A 16107-nucleotide genomic window follows, 5' to 3' on the forward strand; every position below is an offset into this window, starting at 1 on the left:
GACAAAAATAAAGCAAAAAAGACTTCATCACAGTGAAAGGATTGTCTTACTGCCTAAGAGATTTCTCCAAGAAGCTGCATAAACCACCCAGTGGCAGGAAGAATAAAGATGATGTGATGGGTAAGTTACCGCGATTACTTGCAACCCTTTCACGACATGAGGTTCGCATCTGTCACCTTTACTACAGTGACGGCTTTATTTTGCTTTGTTACCAACAGATGAATTGACTCAGTTAATGGGACACTTGTTACAACAAGGATTGGTGAAATTTGTTGTTATGGACGTACTCTATATGTATCTAGACATCTCGTACCACCTGTCCCCTAGTGATTTATTCAGCACATTACAACTCAGTATCCTCTTGCCTGATATTGCAGCAAACTATGTCGATATTAATACGATATAATATGGTCGACTAGAAAGCCAAAAGGTGTAAATATGGACAGTAAGTAAAACAATTAACCTACGAAGCCTTTTATGCCAGCTAAGAGATGGGTTGTAACTGGCCACTTGCCAGTTTTGGGCTACAAGGAAGCTGAAAATATCAACACTGATTAGTCTTGAGTTATCAGCATAAATTGCCTTTAAAATAGGTAAATATTGTGTGGAATTAGCTTTGGCATTGCATCAAATACTTGCTGGACAATGTTATGCATCCTTTTAGACGTAAATAAGGAAATTACCGTTCCGATGACCGGTCATCTTTGCATTAGGTTTAAAATATTGCTCGGTGTTTTCCTTACAGCTAAATCGATTCATAAGGTGGCCCAGGATATACTTTATGTTATGTCAAAGCATTTTCATACGTTATTTATCTATTTAAAAGCAATTTATGCTGATGTGCGAAAGTTATCAGTGTCGATATTTTCAACCTCCTTGTAGCCCCGAACTCGCAAGTGGTCAGTTCCTTGACTACTTACGTTCCACCAAGGCGACTCGTCACTCACACACACCACAAAGCCAGTCAGGAGACAGGACGTGTGTGCTGGGCAATCCCCAGGTCCTGTCCTCCCCACTTACTATTTTTTAATCAGCCCATACCCCACTGACCGGGCTAATGTATGGCCCGGCCTGCACTACAGTGTAGGTGCAGGAAATCTTCGAACGAACGACTCGTCACTCGTGCAGTTAGTATCAATAATGTAATATACAATACGTCATGGGATTGTACTATTAGGGTTTATCACAGACTTATCGTATTGAAGGGGCTGAACCTTACTATGTCACTTTTTATCCCACTAGTGGTCCAGTTTTGCTTGTGTTCGTACCATCTCTCTCTCTCTCTCTCTCTCTCTCTCTCTCTCTCTCTCTCTCTCTCTCTCTCTCATGTTCAGTGTTAATGATGTGTGGCTGCTCATACTTCCGAACCAGGCAGGTTATAACCACCGAAAAGAAAATTAACTGATAGTATCTAATTTGCAGCGAATCACTTCTTGTTCATGTAATATACAGTTAATTGGTAACTCTACGAATTTACGGTGTTCACAGAAATTTTACCTTCATGTTCTTTGCATATGAATCTTGGCAATGGTGATGGTTTATTATAACAGAGTGTTACTGTATAGTTATTAGCACTATGTTTACTACTACTTAGTAAAACAAGTACAGTCGCCTGCAAAATTTCCGTTCCTCTGCCTGGCCTTCATTAATTCAGCATTATATTAGTTTGGATAAAGTCAATAGGGAGTAGACTGCAGCACCAGTCGAACAGGGTGGTGCTCCCGAGGTGGATGGCAAGTTGGTGACGGAGAGCTGAAACTCCCATTTCACCAGCCCTCAGGACCTGTCCCTGACCATCTCCCTTTGCTGAATATTTTCAGTGATGTTATTAACACAGAGTAGGCCAGCATACTCTCATAAGACTTCTACCTCCAACTGTCTACACCAGACTACATCTCACCTTCTGTTTCCATCCCCCCTTTGCGATGGCTGCTGCATTATTATCGGCAAATTCGGTTGTACCTCGCACTGCCACGACCAGCAGGGTACGGCTGGCGGCACAGAGTCCTCCTGGCTACAGTCAAGAGGCTGTGCCGACAGCGTTTATTGCAAATAATGTTCATGCTCGTCAGCGTAGAAGCTCGGGTTGTGCCTTATATTTCACCAGTATCCATGGTTGTAGTACCAACCAGAATTCTGTTCACTTTTTCCTCCAATTTGTGTCCCCTTTAGCCCTGTTCCTCACAGAAACTCAAATCTTTCCCTCTACTGATGTATCCCCATTTAGTTTTCCTGGTTACCACCTCCTCACAAACTTCAGTAACAACGGTGGCACCTGTTGTAATATCAGATCAAAGCATGCAGTTTACACTATTTTGAACTTCGCTTCAGCTAAAATTTGTTATTCAATATGCAAACCAAATTACCAAAATATTGCCAGATGTATCTGTGTTGGTTGTCGCTTTCCCAATGCTTCTTCAGAACCCAGCGTATTTGACTCCATGTCCACACAGTTGACTAACCTTATCCTCACCCTTTCCACGGAAATTACTGTCTTGGATGCTTTTAACGTCCATTGTGTAGAATGGCTATCGCGTTCTGCCAGGACAAACAATACTGATCTAGATTGCGAACTGTTTGCGGAATCGTTTGATCTCGCTATATCTATCTATATACCCAAGCTTATCCTTCCTAGGGGGTTAGCCGAGACAGGATGACACACTTCCCAAGTTACTCATCCACACACACTGATTTACTTATATTGTAGCCCCTAAGAGGAGAGGGGACCGCTCCTCACCACATCACACCGCACGAGGGTAAACTGAGCAGTGCAGTCCAACAACATCAGCAGCAGGGCCCAACAGCAGAGCTGGTATACCCCTGCCACATCATAATGGACCCAACCCCTTCACCACACCTGACCCAATCAGCTGATCAGACCAGGTGCTTGAGGACATTCTAATGGGGCCGCGTCACCATTTATACACTCACAATTTCTCTCCAGTCATCCCTGTCACGCGCAGCCACTCTTCCTTGCCCTACAGACATCCCTCTCACATATAACGCTCTCTTCACACTGTTCGTACATCATATTCGTGGTCTTCCTCGCAGCCTTACATCTCTCACATCAGATCCAGTTATCAATCCCTCTTCATCCATCCTTTCCATATGTCCAAACCACCCCAACACCCTCTGCTCAGCTCGATTAGTCATTTGTCACATGACTCCAGTTATCCTTTGGACTTTATCATTTCGCACTCGATCCATATGCGTCGCTCCATACATACTTCTCAGACACCTCATCTCCATTACATTCAATCTCTTTCTCTCTGCAACACCCATAGTCCATGTTTCAGCCCCATATAATGCAGTTGGTACCACTACACCCTCGTATAGCCTTCACTTTTCATCCATTCTAGGCGAACGACATCTAAACACTTTTATTTTTTTTTTAATTTCTCCCACCACCTTTCCTATTTCATTCATTCTAAACTTCACCTGTAAATCTATTCTTCCATCCACAGCAACATGGGGCCATATTTACTTAAAACACTCTACCTCCTCAAGTCACTCACCATTCAAAACTACACTAATCCTCCCATCATCTACCAACCTCGTACACCTCATCATTTTACTCTTATTCTCAGTTAATCTCAGTTTCCTTCTTTCACATACCCCTCCAAACTCCTCTGCCAACTGTCTCCGTCCTTTCTCCGAATCAGCCACCTGTGCATTATTATCTGCAAACGGCAGCTGACTCAGATTCCACCCTCTGACATCAGCATTCACAAGATCCAAATCTCTACCTAACACTCTCATTCACCTCCCTTACAACACCATCCATATAACTATCAAACAACCAAGGCGACATCACACATCCCTATCTCAGTCCCGCTCTCACGGGTAACCAGTCACTCACGGCATTTCGCACTTTTACACACGCTCTAATATGTACATAAAAACTTTTTACTCCTTTTAACAACCTACCACCTAGTCCATATAAACTCAACACAGTCCACAAAACCTCCCTATCAGTTCCATCTTATGCTTTCTCTAAATCCATGAACGCCCAAAACACATCCTTACATTTAGCCAATTACTTTGCACACACCTCTCTTAGAGCAAACATCTGATTCACGCATCCCCTCCCTCTCCTAAAACCACACTGCTCATCACCAATCAGTCACTCTGTGCCCTCTCTCTGTTAATCAACACTCAACCATACACTTCATACCTTCAGTCTCACGCAAGTGGTAAAACAAACAACCAGAATACCAGACAATCCTCACCATGACACTTATCTCTTGGACGTATTCCTGACAAATAACCCATATCAGTACAGGGTAAGAGTACTGTCACCACTTCGATCCTCAGACCACAATCCCAACAGTGTCTCATCAGTCTGTTACCCCAAACCTCCCCGTTCTGAACCTGTCAGGGTGACCAAGTGGCACTTTGATAGGGCAGACTGGCAAGGACTTAGAAACTCTCTTGCTGATACGCCATGGCAGTCTTTCTTCCTCCACGGACGTCAGTTCTACCCAGTCCCACAATAATGACATTATAAGTCGTTATGAAATTGTTCGTATCCAGTCAACAGTTTGCTAAAAGATCGGACTTCCCAGAATGGTTTGACAGCAATTGTGTCAGAGCAGCGACCCAAAAGCCCTTAGCATATAACTTCTGTTTAAAATAAAAATCATCTGAATCCTTCAGCCAATTTAAAATTACTAGAAACAATGCAAAGGCAATAATTAATCTTGCTAAACCAAACTTTCTTTACAACTAAACATCCAAACTATTAAATTATAATAATGATAATATAATAATTTAGTCTGGCCAACTCTCAGTGTTCTCATTAACAAAAACTTTAATAAGTCATCACCCTTTCCCCCAATGACCCACGTGGAAAAGCGAATATTCTTGCCAGTACATTTGCCAGAAATTTAACCTTCGAGGATGTCAGTCAGAACGTCCCTGTACTAGAACTTGACTCTACAGAAATTGCTCCAATTAAGATATAGTCTAGATACGAAAAAGTTCATCCTAGACATTTTACCAACCAACAAAGCTCCAAGTCCAGATGGAATTCCTCCAATTGTTTTGAAAATGTGTTCCCCAGAATTGCTCCTATTCAAGCTAAATCATTCAGCCTATGCATACATACTTCATCCTTCTCTAATTCTTTGAAAGAAGCCAATATCCACCCAGTTCTGAGGACAGGAAGTTCCTCTGACCTCTCTTATTACAGACCAATGGCTATCACATCTCCTTGCAAAGTATTGAGATTATAATTAATAAGCACATTGCTAAACATCTTGAATCCAACAACTTAATTAGTGACCGACAATAAGGTTTTCGCCATGAAAGACCCAGTGTAGATAAACTCAGTCTCCTGAAGCATACCATCCATCAGTCAACAGACTAACAGAGAAACCCATGCAGTAGCCCTTGATATTTCTAAAGCTTCTGCCAGAGTGTGGCCCCGTTCTCTGCTATCCAAGCTCCCTTGCTATGGCCTATCATGTTTTATTCCACTGATTTCCTCATATCTCACCGATAGAAAGGTAAGAGTAAAAGTAATGATGTATATTCCAATTTCCACCTAATTAATGCCGGCTTGCCACAAAAATCACTCCTGGCTGCAACCCTATTTCTAATTCAAACTGTATTAATGATCTCATATATCGCCCATAATCCCATTAATTCATATGCAGAAGGCTTAACACTTCACGGCTCTTCACACTTCAGCACCAATTCACAAAGTTTAGTATCTCTAACTCATAGCTCAGTACAACAATCTTCATCAACCAAGACTTATCCAAGATCACTGAATGAGGACAAAATAACATTGTGTTGATTTTTTTTGTTTTTTAACATTGCCCTCATTTGAATTTCTCATGTTAGATCACTTGCTAAAACCGCTTGAAAGAAATTTGGAATATTGTACAGAATCCGTAACTTCTTCACTGACGAGCAGTCAACTATAAATTACATATCATGTCTGCTCTCAACTGGACTATTGCTAACCCTTGTGGAGTGGATGTGGAGAGGTTGCACTAAAACAACTAGACATAATTCAGAACAAAACTGTAAGAATCACTGATAACCTTGTTATTATAAATGAACTACCTCCCCAACAGTTAAGAGGGAATGTTGCCTCCCTTGCATAATTTTAGATACTTTTATGGAAATTGCAGAGACGAGGTTGCATCCATTGTGACCACTGAGAGCTCAGTGATTGTGCCATCACTCCACGCCTTCCTCCATGCTACACGGGCATCTGGTAGCGCTCGTGACTAGATTGTCACACTTCCATATTGCAGAACTTCTGCCTACCAGATTTTTTTAATTCTCCGAACTGCATCTCCTTGAGACTCGTTTCTTCTGAATAGTTTCCCCCTAAACTTCAACCTACAGCAGTTCAAGTCCAACTCTTAAAGATTTTTTTTATGAATGAAGGACACGTGTATTTTGGTGTATGGATTATTATTTTTTAATTTGTGTTTCTTTCCTCTTTTCCTCTTCTGTAAAAAATACAATTTCCATGTATTTTACGGCGTTGCATTTTCACTGATCCACTAATAGCATGGAGGCTCATTGCTAAGCAACCTTGTGTAAATATGCAAGGCAATGAGTGATCCGTTACTGGCCTACGATGGGTATTGTGAGAACAAGGTACCCAAAGTACCCCTTAGATAGACACGCTTTATTTGCCGTGTCCAAAGGCATGAATTGGACAATATGGTGATACTGTGGATGTATATGCTGAAAACCACAGCAGCCAATTCCTTGAACAGACTGCAGATTATATTCTGCTAAAACAAAACTGTAGCCTTCTTTTACATGTAAAAATTATTTCACTACAGTGTAAATATGCTACCGAAAAAAAAAAAAAATTATAATACTACATTTGATAACTTCTTGATTTTAAAGGGGTTTAATTATTCAAAGGGAAGCTCCCTCCCCAAATACTTTCATATGTAAGTATTCTATACTTCTTCCATATGATAGTGAAATTTTCCATAGCAGGGCTAAGTAGTACTCAGTCCATTCTGCCACCACACGTAGTGACAGTATTATCACCGGTCATAACAAGAGATTGTTTCTTTTCTTCACAAGACCGGTTCAAGTGCAAGAATTCTATTCACACCGTTCAGCAATGATTTTGTTACAGCAAATTCGGCCCAGACCCTTGTATCTTTTCAATTAACACAATGCTAGTATGAAAGTACAATTGCCTATATATATATATATATATATATATATATATATATATATATATATATATATATATATATATATATATATATATATATATATATATATATATATATATATAATCATCAGCCTTTTGAGTATCCACTGCAGGACCGGCCTATCCCGACCGAAGTCGGGACGATACAGCCAATGTATCTTGTGTCCGCCAATGCAGTACGTGGCCGGGTGAACACTCCCAAAGTTTATTACCCTGCCGGGACGCGTACCCTGGCTCACCCATGTACGAAACACACACTCTACCACAAAGGCTCCATAATATATATATATATATATATATATATATATATATATATATATATATATATATATATATATATATATATATATTCCCTAAGGTTCTGTTACTTCTCCAGCTTTTCATTGTTATGCTCTTCAAATCAGTGTCACATCCACAGCTATTAACACTGATGACTATTTTGAAAAAAAAAAAAAAAAAAAGACATTGACATCAGTGTTGGTTGTTTTTGATTCACGAGGCTGGTTTTCAGGATCCATAAAGAGTCAAGTATGCTTTTGCTGCCACCAGACTGTGTTTGTTTTTACCTGATGGTAATGGGCAACGCGTAGCTTCAATACCCAAACGAAAATGCAATAAGTCGATGATCCTTAATGAATTAGTCCAGTTATTCAGATCATTTGTGTGTATGGTACATTATGCACAGTGGATAATGCAACATACCAGCAACAGGCAAGCTACTATTAACCAACACCATCATTATCATCATAACCTTTTCTCTTGCCTTAAGATGAGTGAGGCAAAATCCAGATACATGGAAAAAAAAAGCGAGAGAACTATCAACAAAATGCCAATTACTCAAACGAAATATGTGGTCTGTATTACCCAGTACGCAGTAAACATAATCTCTCTTCATGACCCACAAAACACACAGCCACTTATATCCACCCATCGACAAACGCAATTGCTACTAACAACTCACCGATATAAATATTCACTAATACTCACTGAACAGTGTAAAGAGTTACTATTAAGCATCCAACATGCACACAGTTACAAATAACTGCTCAGCTATACTGTATTACAGTCACTAAAAAGTACCGGACAATATATAACGATAACAGGTAAACATCGTAGGCCACACACTCACTAATATGCTGGTAGTTACATCAGCCACTGCCACTACTACCAATACCTTCCACATCACCACACTCCATCACACCCGACTACCTAACATAATACACATATCACTGATAACCACACCACACACCCTCCTATATTCCATCCAGGCCTCTTTCTGTCTTACTATGACTACTGCCACACGAAATTATTCTGCCATAAGAATACATTTCATTTAAATGGCTTAAATCGGCCACATTATTGTATCCCATTCAGACCAATCGTGTGTACTTATCATTACTAGAGCTAAAATAAAAAAAAAATAATAATAATTTGGTTTTACGCCAGGTATCCCCGAAGGGCTAAGGCGTTGCCTCTGGGTAGAGGACTTTTGGATTGGAGCGTGTAGCATTTTATGACCGGATGCCCTTCCTGATGTCTACCAATGACACTTGGGTGGATTCGATCCTCCGACCCTTTGGTCAGAACAGAGCGCTCTAACCCAGTGAGCCATGGCTGCTAGGAAAACCGTGGAAATGAATTATTTATAGCCTGTCTTGAAATATCGAATATTTCACACAGTTCAATACCGCAGTCTCTTCTAGTACCATTCCACTACCTAATAACCACTTAGGGATACCCGCAGTAACAATATTTACGTCACATAATCTACACTCACTAAAACCCACATTGCTCACTCTGGTTTCCCAACAGTTACCATCAACACCACCTTACTCGCTCTAGTACACTACAGTACCAATAATCATTATTTACACTACAGTAGTAACAGTTACCAATAAGCACACAATAGTGTGCCAACAATTAGTACCAACGCCACCAAGTAATTATAATTAATTTACAGCATATAACAATAGTACAACAACCACCCTACAATATTCATAGACACAACAACCATGCAACAATGCACACCACTTCAAATAACTACATTACACAGCCACCATTATGCCAGCAACTACTACGACCCATCACAACTAACCTCATGACGTTCTCATCACCAACTTCCAGTTAGTTGACAGCTAATTGACAAAAGTCACAACCGGTAGAAACACACTACAATACACAGTTAATAATAACAACCATAGTACACACTATGAATCCTCCAATATGCCAACAGTTACTGCCAACTATTACCTTAACCTTCTCTAATATCACCTTCCACCACATCACATCCAGGTTTCCACAATATACAGTCATAATAACCTCAGTGCACGCTCTTGTATGCCTAAAATTACTAAAACCACCATCACCACTTCCTTACCTTTCTTTAACACCACCTTCCAGCGCGACACAGAAGAGTTCCTGCCAACAACAGCAGTGGTACTTCCTAGAAGGTCTGACAGCTTAGGAGTATCTGCCCTGACTTGGGCTGTATTTAATTTTTTCTTTGTTTATTTACTTATTTTGAAGGGGGGCTTGGCTATGTAGTGTGCATTCACTGGTGTGTGTTTTTCATTACTTTTATGTCATGTGTGTGTGTGTGTGTGTGTGTGTGTGTGTGTGTGTTTAACTTTTTGGAAAGGGTGGTGGAACGGAGCATTCCTGTGATGTCGCCGTTGCCCTGGGTGGAGGGAGGCAGACGTGACTCCTGCCTGAGAACAAAACCTTTTCATCCTGGCCTGAGTCCTGTGAGGAGGACTGCGGTCCAGCTTGGCTGCAAGGTGGCGTCTCCGCGTAGGGGCAGCTGTTTCATGTGATGTTCTTTACACTAAGAGTAATGACTCTCTGGCGGTCATTTCTCTGCATGCACATTAGCCAGAGACGTTAAAAGCAGTACTGAGCAGCTCACACGACTGATAGGCCCTGTTTACACCCTGCATTGCACAAGCACAAGACAAACCTGTGGATCTGTTCAGTGCACTTCTTGCGGGGAATAGATCCGCATTGCAGGCACAGCATTAGCTAACCTCAACGCACGGGTGTGTGACAGGTGCAGGACATCCACAAACACTCCTTCTGTTACACCAAACAACTCCTCCCACCCACTCCACCTCCCTCCCCACTCAATTACAGACATGACAAGCCAGTCCATGTACACAAGCACTACACCTACAAAAAAATAAAAATAAAAAAAATAAAAAAACACCAGAGTACACTGCCTGAAACATGCACCAACATATTACAGGTAAACACTGATGACCTGCACAAAAAAAAAAAAAATCAGAAACAACAATTCCTTCACGACCACGACATGCACATAGCACTCCTACAAGGAAAAAAAAAGAAAGAAAGAGCTGACAAGCACACAACAAACTCGGGACATTCAAATCACATCCACCCAGAAAGTCCTTGTAGGAGGCCTCATTACATACATTCACCCATCAGTCCTCTACAGAGACAGCACAAACAACACCATCACTTTTCCAGAATGACACGACAGAAATACAGCCACTTAGTGTCAATCTGGTCCCAAGTATGATATATATATATATATATATATATATATATATATATATATATATATATATATATATATATATATATATATATATATATATATATATATATAATTACATTCACGTTCCCCTTTTACACCTCCCAGGCTGTACAAGTGTAGTACAGCTCTCAACCCTCCCCATAATTCTATCATGACTGGGGACTTTAAAAATACTGCCATCCTTCTTACTGACAGCAGCAGGAATAATAACTTCCTGCTTACTATCACCAGATGATTTCATTCAACTTATAGGTGGCTTCCCAACGTCTGAGGGGTAACTTAAGTATCAGTGTGTGGATACTTCTCTAACCTGGTACTTTATCACCTCATTTCTCTCATCCACAGTTTCACCTCATGGCCATGTCGGTGAATTTATGGACTTACGTTTTACAACGACGACGTTTTATATTCCATTACATTTGCTCCCACAACGACATTTTCTTCTGATCGATGGTTCAATATCTTTCATCATACAACTTAACTTCACAGTCTGAGAAAATTCCCGATGTCACTAACCAAGAAAAAACTGCCACTCTTCACCAGATTATTTAATTTTCGACATCAAAGTCGGTCTACTAAACTCCGTTCAGTTTATGTGCCCTCTGTGTCACTAAAAGGGAGAAATTATAACAACATTATTTTAGTCACTGCTACAAGGAAGAGAGGCTGTATTATAGTCAAGGAAAGTAAAGAAATGGTGGGCTGAGTCTACCATCTCGGTTTGGGGACGGTTATTATTCTTTCCCTCCTTAAATATCGATAAGCTTTATTTTACATCCATTTCATGTATGTCAATCAAAACAAAATACACAGTGTTATGAGAAAATGTAACGATTCTTCATTAAGAAATTTTAGCACGACACGGCAGAAGATCGTACGTTACGATTATAAACAATAACAAACTCACGTGTACCTACTGCCCCGCTGGACCTACTGTACAAAGATCATGGAAAACCGTTGCAGAGAAAAATGGAGTGTGCCTAGACTAAAGTATTTCCTGAAGTCTAGAGGAATACCCTGTTCAGGGTACACCACTGGTGTGTTGTTTTGAGTTTTTGTACGGTATTTTGGAGCCCTTGGCATCGTCGGATTTCGGCCGGCGGTCTCGTCTCTGCACGATTTCGGCTTCAAACATTGTATGATTTTCATATGAACAACTTTGTAGATATTCTTCAGCATTTTGGAGATGAAGCATTGTTCTTTTAGAATGCTAAATTATATGGGTTTCAAACAAAAGGTGCAGCTAGAGACTTGTAAATGTGTGATGAATGCTGTCACACCAGGTGTGCTTTCACGGCGGCTATAGTAACCTTTTCCTGCATTTACCACATTAAAGCATATCTAGGAAATTAGTATAACTACTAAAGAATAATATCATGAAGAACTTACGTACAGTATATCATTAAATATCACGGGAGAGATTTTTATAGATATGCGACTTCTGTGGTCTCTGCATGAGTAGCCCGACTTCCGTATTGAACTAGCTGGCGATCAATGGCAACTCTTGAGTTAGTGACGGTGGGAATTTATGATGCTTGTCACATTTCACTTCACCTTTTTTTTTTTTTTTTTTTTTTTCGTTCAAATTAGATTTTTTTTCTTGTTCTTTCAATCTCTCTCACACTGAGCCTGCTTTACCTTTTCCTGATCTGTCTATTTTATGAAGCGCGTTTAGGCGTTGTCCCTCTTGGGAATTTCCTCGGCCGTCTCCTTGCCAAACGTGTACACCTCCCTATATCATGAAGAGAGAAACCTGTAGTGTACACAGGAAAAATCATCTGGTAAATTACCAATATGCTGGGAATCGAACCCGGGACTCTCAGGTGAGGGCCAGGCAGCATACCACTACACCACGACCAGGTAAAAGTTACCTAACATTGTCACAATCTTGTAACCAATGTCCCTCCGCCCCCACTGTGGGCCTGAAGAGGATGAGATAACCCCCTGGCACTCGGGCAAGTAGATGCTTTAATCTACCCCAGGCACTTACGGCCAGTCACAATGAAGAGAGAAACCTGTACTTTACACAGGAAAAATCATCTGGTAAATTACCAACATGCTGGGAATCGAACCCGGGACTCTCAGGTGAGAGCCAGGCAGCATACCACTACACCACAACCAGTTAACTTTACCCTGGTCGTGGTGTAGTGGTATGCTGCCTGGCTCTCACATGAGAGTCCCTGGTTCGATTCCCAGCATATTGGTAATTTACCAGATCCCTGTATCATGTCAGCTAATATATATTCAATTCTCTAATAAGGCTATATAGTGTTATAAATGTGTTTTTTTTTTCTAATAATAACAATGACTTTTTATAAATGCCACAACACTTGGCAACGTTGCTTTCCAACGTTGCCACGCTTGTAAGGGTAGAGTGACCGTGTTGTTAATCCAGGTCATTTCCACTCTGGCCGCCACCTGAGATGGATGCTCTTACTCCTGCTACTCGCTCTCGTGTGCTCCACAGTAGAGAAAAAGAACTTATTTACAAGGTAAATAAGTATTTTTTAGAAGAGAAGGCAAACAGAGGACCTATAATTGTTCCTTCAGAAGCTGTTGATTAGGCCTCCTGGGGAAAACCTCTAAAAAAAAAAAAAAAAAAAAAAAAAAAAACGCGCCTTGACATTTACCTCAAAGGTGGTGTGGAAAAAAGTTGAAATTATAAAGAACAAATAAAACATCATACTTTACGGAAAGTATCACATTCATAAGAAAAACATAATGTTGACAGACAGACAGTAACAGAGAGAGAGAGGAGGGAAAGGGAATGGAGATAAAGGGGATAGGCGGACAGCGAGGGAGGGAGGTTGGAGAGGCCGGAGATAAGGGAGAAAAGGCAAGACGGAGGGAGGGAGGGAGGGAATGTGGTGGAAATTGAATAGGAGCGCAACAACACAGTCAGGAGGCTTTTCCTCAACCTCAGAGGTGGTGTGGAAAATAAATCAGTCTTAATAAAAAATAATGTTAGATAGAGAGAGACAGTCAGTCAGGAGGCTTTTCTTCAAATTCTAATAATTCATAAAACTGTATAGACTTTTTATAGAAATAAATTACCAAAAATGCAGTTTCTATATGCAGAGACAGACAGACAGACAGAGAGGAGAGTGGTGTGTGGGAGGGAGAGTTGTCATTTACGCCTTTATTCGAATCCGATTAAGGTGCCCAGTACAAAGTATGGCAACACTGTGAGACGGGGACTCCCCAAGAGGGACAACGCCGAAACGCTTTTCATAAATAGACGAACCATAGTAGAGAACTGAATGGTAGGTCATCAAAGTTGACTGAAGTTTCTATGGACTGAATGAAGGCCATTTACATATATTTGCCTGAAAAATGTCTTGTTTTACTCTCCACCACTTTTTTTTTTTTTTTTTCGGGTTCTTAAATTTACTCTGTGTATTTTCGTGCTTCTCGTTCTCTGCCTTTGCCTTCCCCTCTTCCTGCCTGGTTCTCTTCATTTCCCTCCCTCCTGTCCTCCCCCTCCTCCAACTCCTTCTTTCTCTATTGCGCCGCCAAAAATCTTTGATCACTGTATCAATCAGTCTCTTTCTGTCCCTCCCCCCCCTCGCTCCAACTCTCTCTCTCTCTCTCTCTCTCTCTCTCTCTCTCTCTCTCTCTTATCCTATTTACGCCATTTATCCCTGTATCTCTCCTTGTCCCAACCCTCTCTGCTTCATTTTCACGGGAACTGCACAACTTGACTCAAGCAGTTGTGATTCTGTTTGAACCAACCAGAATGGAGGGCTTTGAGGTTAGCATACATTTTTTTTTTCTATTTTCAGAACAAAAGGTTTAAGGTCCAAGTCACACACTACAGGTATGGTCAGCTTAAAAATTTTTATCTAATTTGAACCAAACTTGGCGGATGGGTTGAGGATCAGGTGAAGTAATTTGATTTTCAAAGCAATAGGTCAAAGGTCAAGGGCACGAGGATGGTTCAAAATTTGGGTCTTTGGGCAGCTGTTGTGGCCGAGCACGTTGCTCATCAGTTTCTGAGTATGGTAACTAATCATGCTTAGAACAGTATATATAAAGCAATGAAGGCGTTTCAGTTCATCACGTCTACATGATTATTGTTCAACATATTCATACTCTCATTACCATGCTTCAAAACCACACGTGTCCACTGATCATGTGGACGGACCATTAGACCGAGTGTACGGTGCTGGTGTTGAATTTCCTGGGCCATTCTTCATATATGTAAATACTTTATTGGTCTAACTACTGTATAGTACGGTAATCTGAAGATGAGTGTACGGTGCTGGTGCTGAATTTCCTGGGCCATTCTTCTTATATGTAAATACTTTATTGGTCTAACTACAGTATAGTACAGTAATCTAAAGATGAGTAATAAAAAACAAATCATGCCACAAGGTCCATTCAGGGCCAGTCAGGTCAATTAATGGTGCAGTCAGATGCATTCTGATCCAATGGGGCCAGTTCAGTTAATTCAGATTCATTTTGTTTAGTTTACTGTAGGTTTCATCAGGACACAACGGTCCATTTATTCCTTCACATCCATTTCAACCCAGTCACATCAACCATGGTGCATTAAGATCAGTTCGTGTCTGTTCTCATCAGTTTACATCCATTCAGGTCATTGAGTAGCCACTCTAGTTAGTACTGTATGTCATTTCAAGCATGGTCAAACCCAGTACAACACATTCTGGTCCAATGTTTTCAAGTCAACCCTCACTGGGTGACACAAACTTCTTCATCAAGGAGGAGTCAGTCGTGCATTGCAGACAAAGAAAGAGAATGACTAGAAAAGCTGGGGTTCGAATCGCGGGTGGGGTGTGAGATATATAAAAACAGAGAAGTAGTCCAATTGACTACCAGATTTGAGTAGTCAGCTGAGATTTAGCGAAATTTACACAACATAAAACCAGCAACCAGAGAAGTATGTAATATTTACATAACAGATCACATAAGTAACCCAAACCCCATAACCAGGACTTTATATTTTACTATAGGTTAGGTCTTGCACTGTTATGATATTACGTAGGACTACTAGTATGCAAAATTTTATAATCCGTCATCATTGCTGTTGTTATTGTTTGACCCCCAATCCGTCCGGTTGAGCAGAACCATCAAATGCAGTCAAGTAACCGCCACTTTGCAGTACCGTCCTGTGCAGTGAACCACTGTTCCCTTGTGCCCTATACAGGCACAATCAGTTTACTGATTCAGTGTCCATGATATTACACTATATATGTGTAAAGGCAGGAACGTAGATACTTTAAGTACAGTTTTGCACCCACTAAAAAGCAGACTTTCATGATCTACCGGATGACCCGCCGACATGTCGTAAAAGTACCCCCGCTAATACCAGTACACTAGTCCTGTATGAGACAGA

The sequence above is a fragment of the Coenobita brevimanus genome, chromosome 116, assembly GCF_032717465.1.
Source record: "Coenobita brevimanus isolate Jiangsu-jjx chromosome 116, ASM3271746v2, whole genome shotgun sequence".
Taxonomy (NCBI): Eukaryota; Metazoa; Arthropoda; class Malacostraca; order Decapoda; family Coenobitidae; genus Coenobita; species Coenobita brevimanus.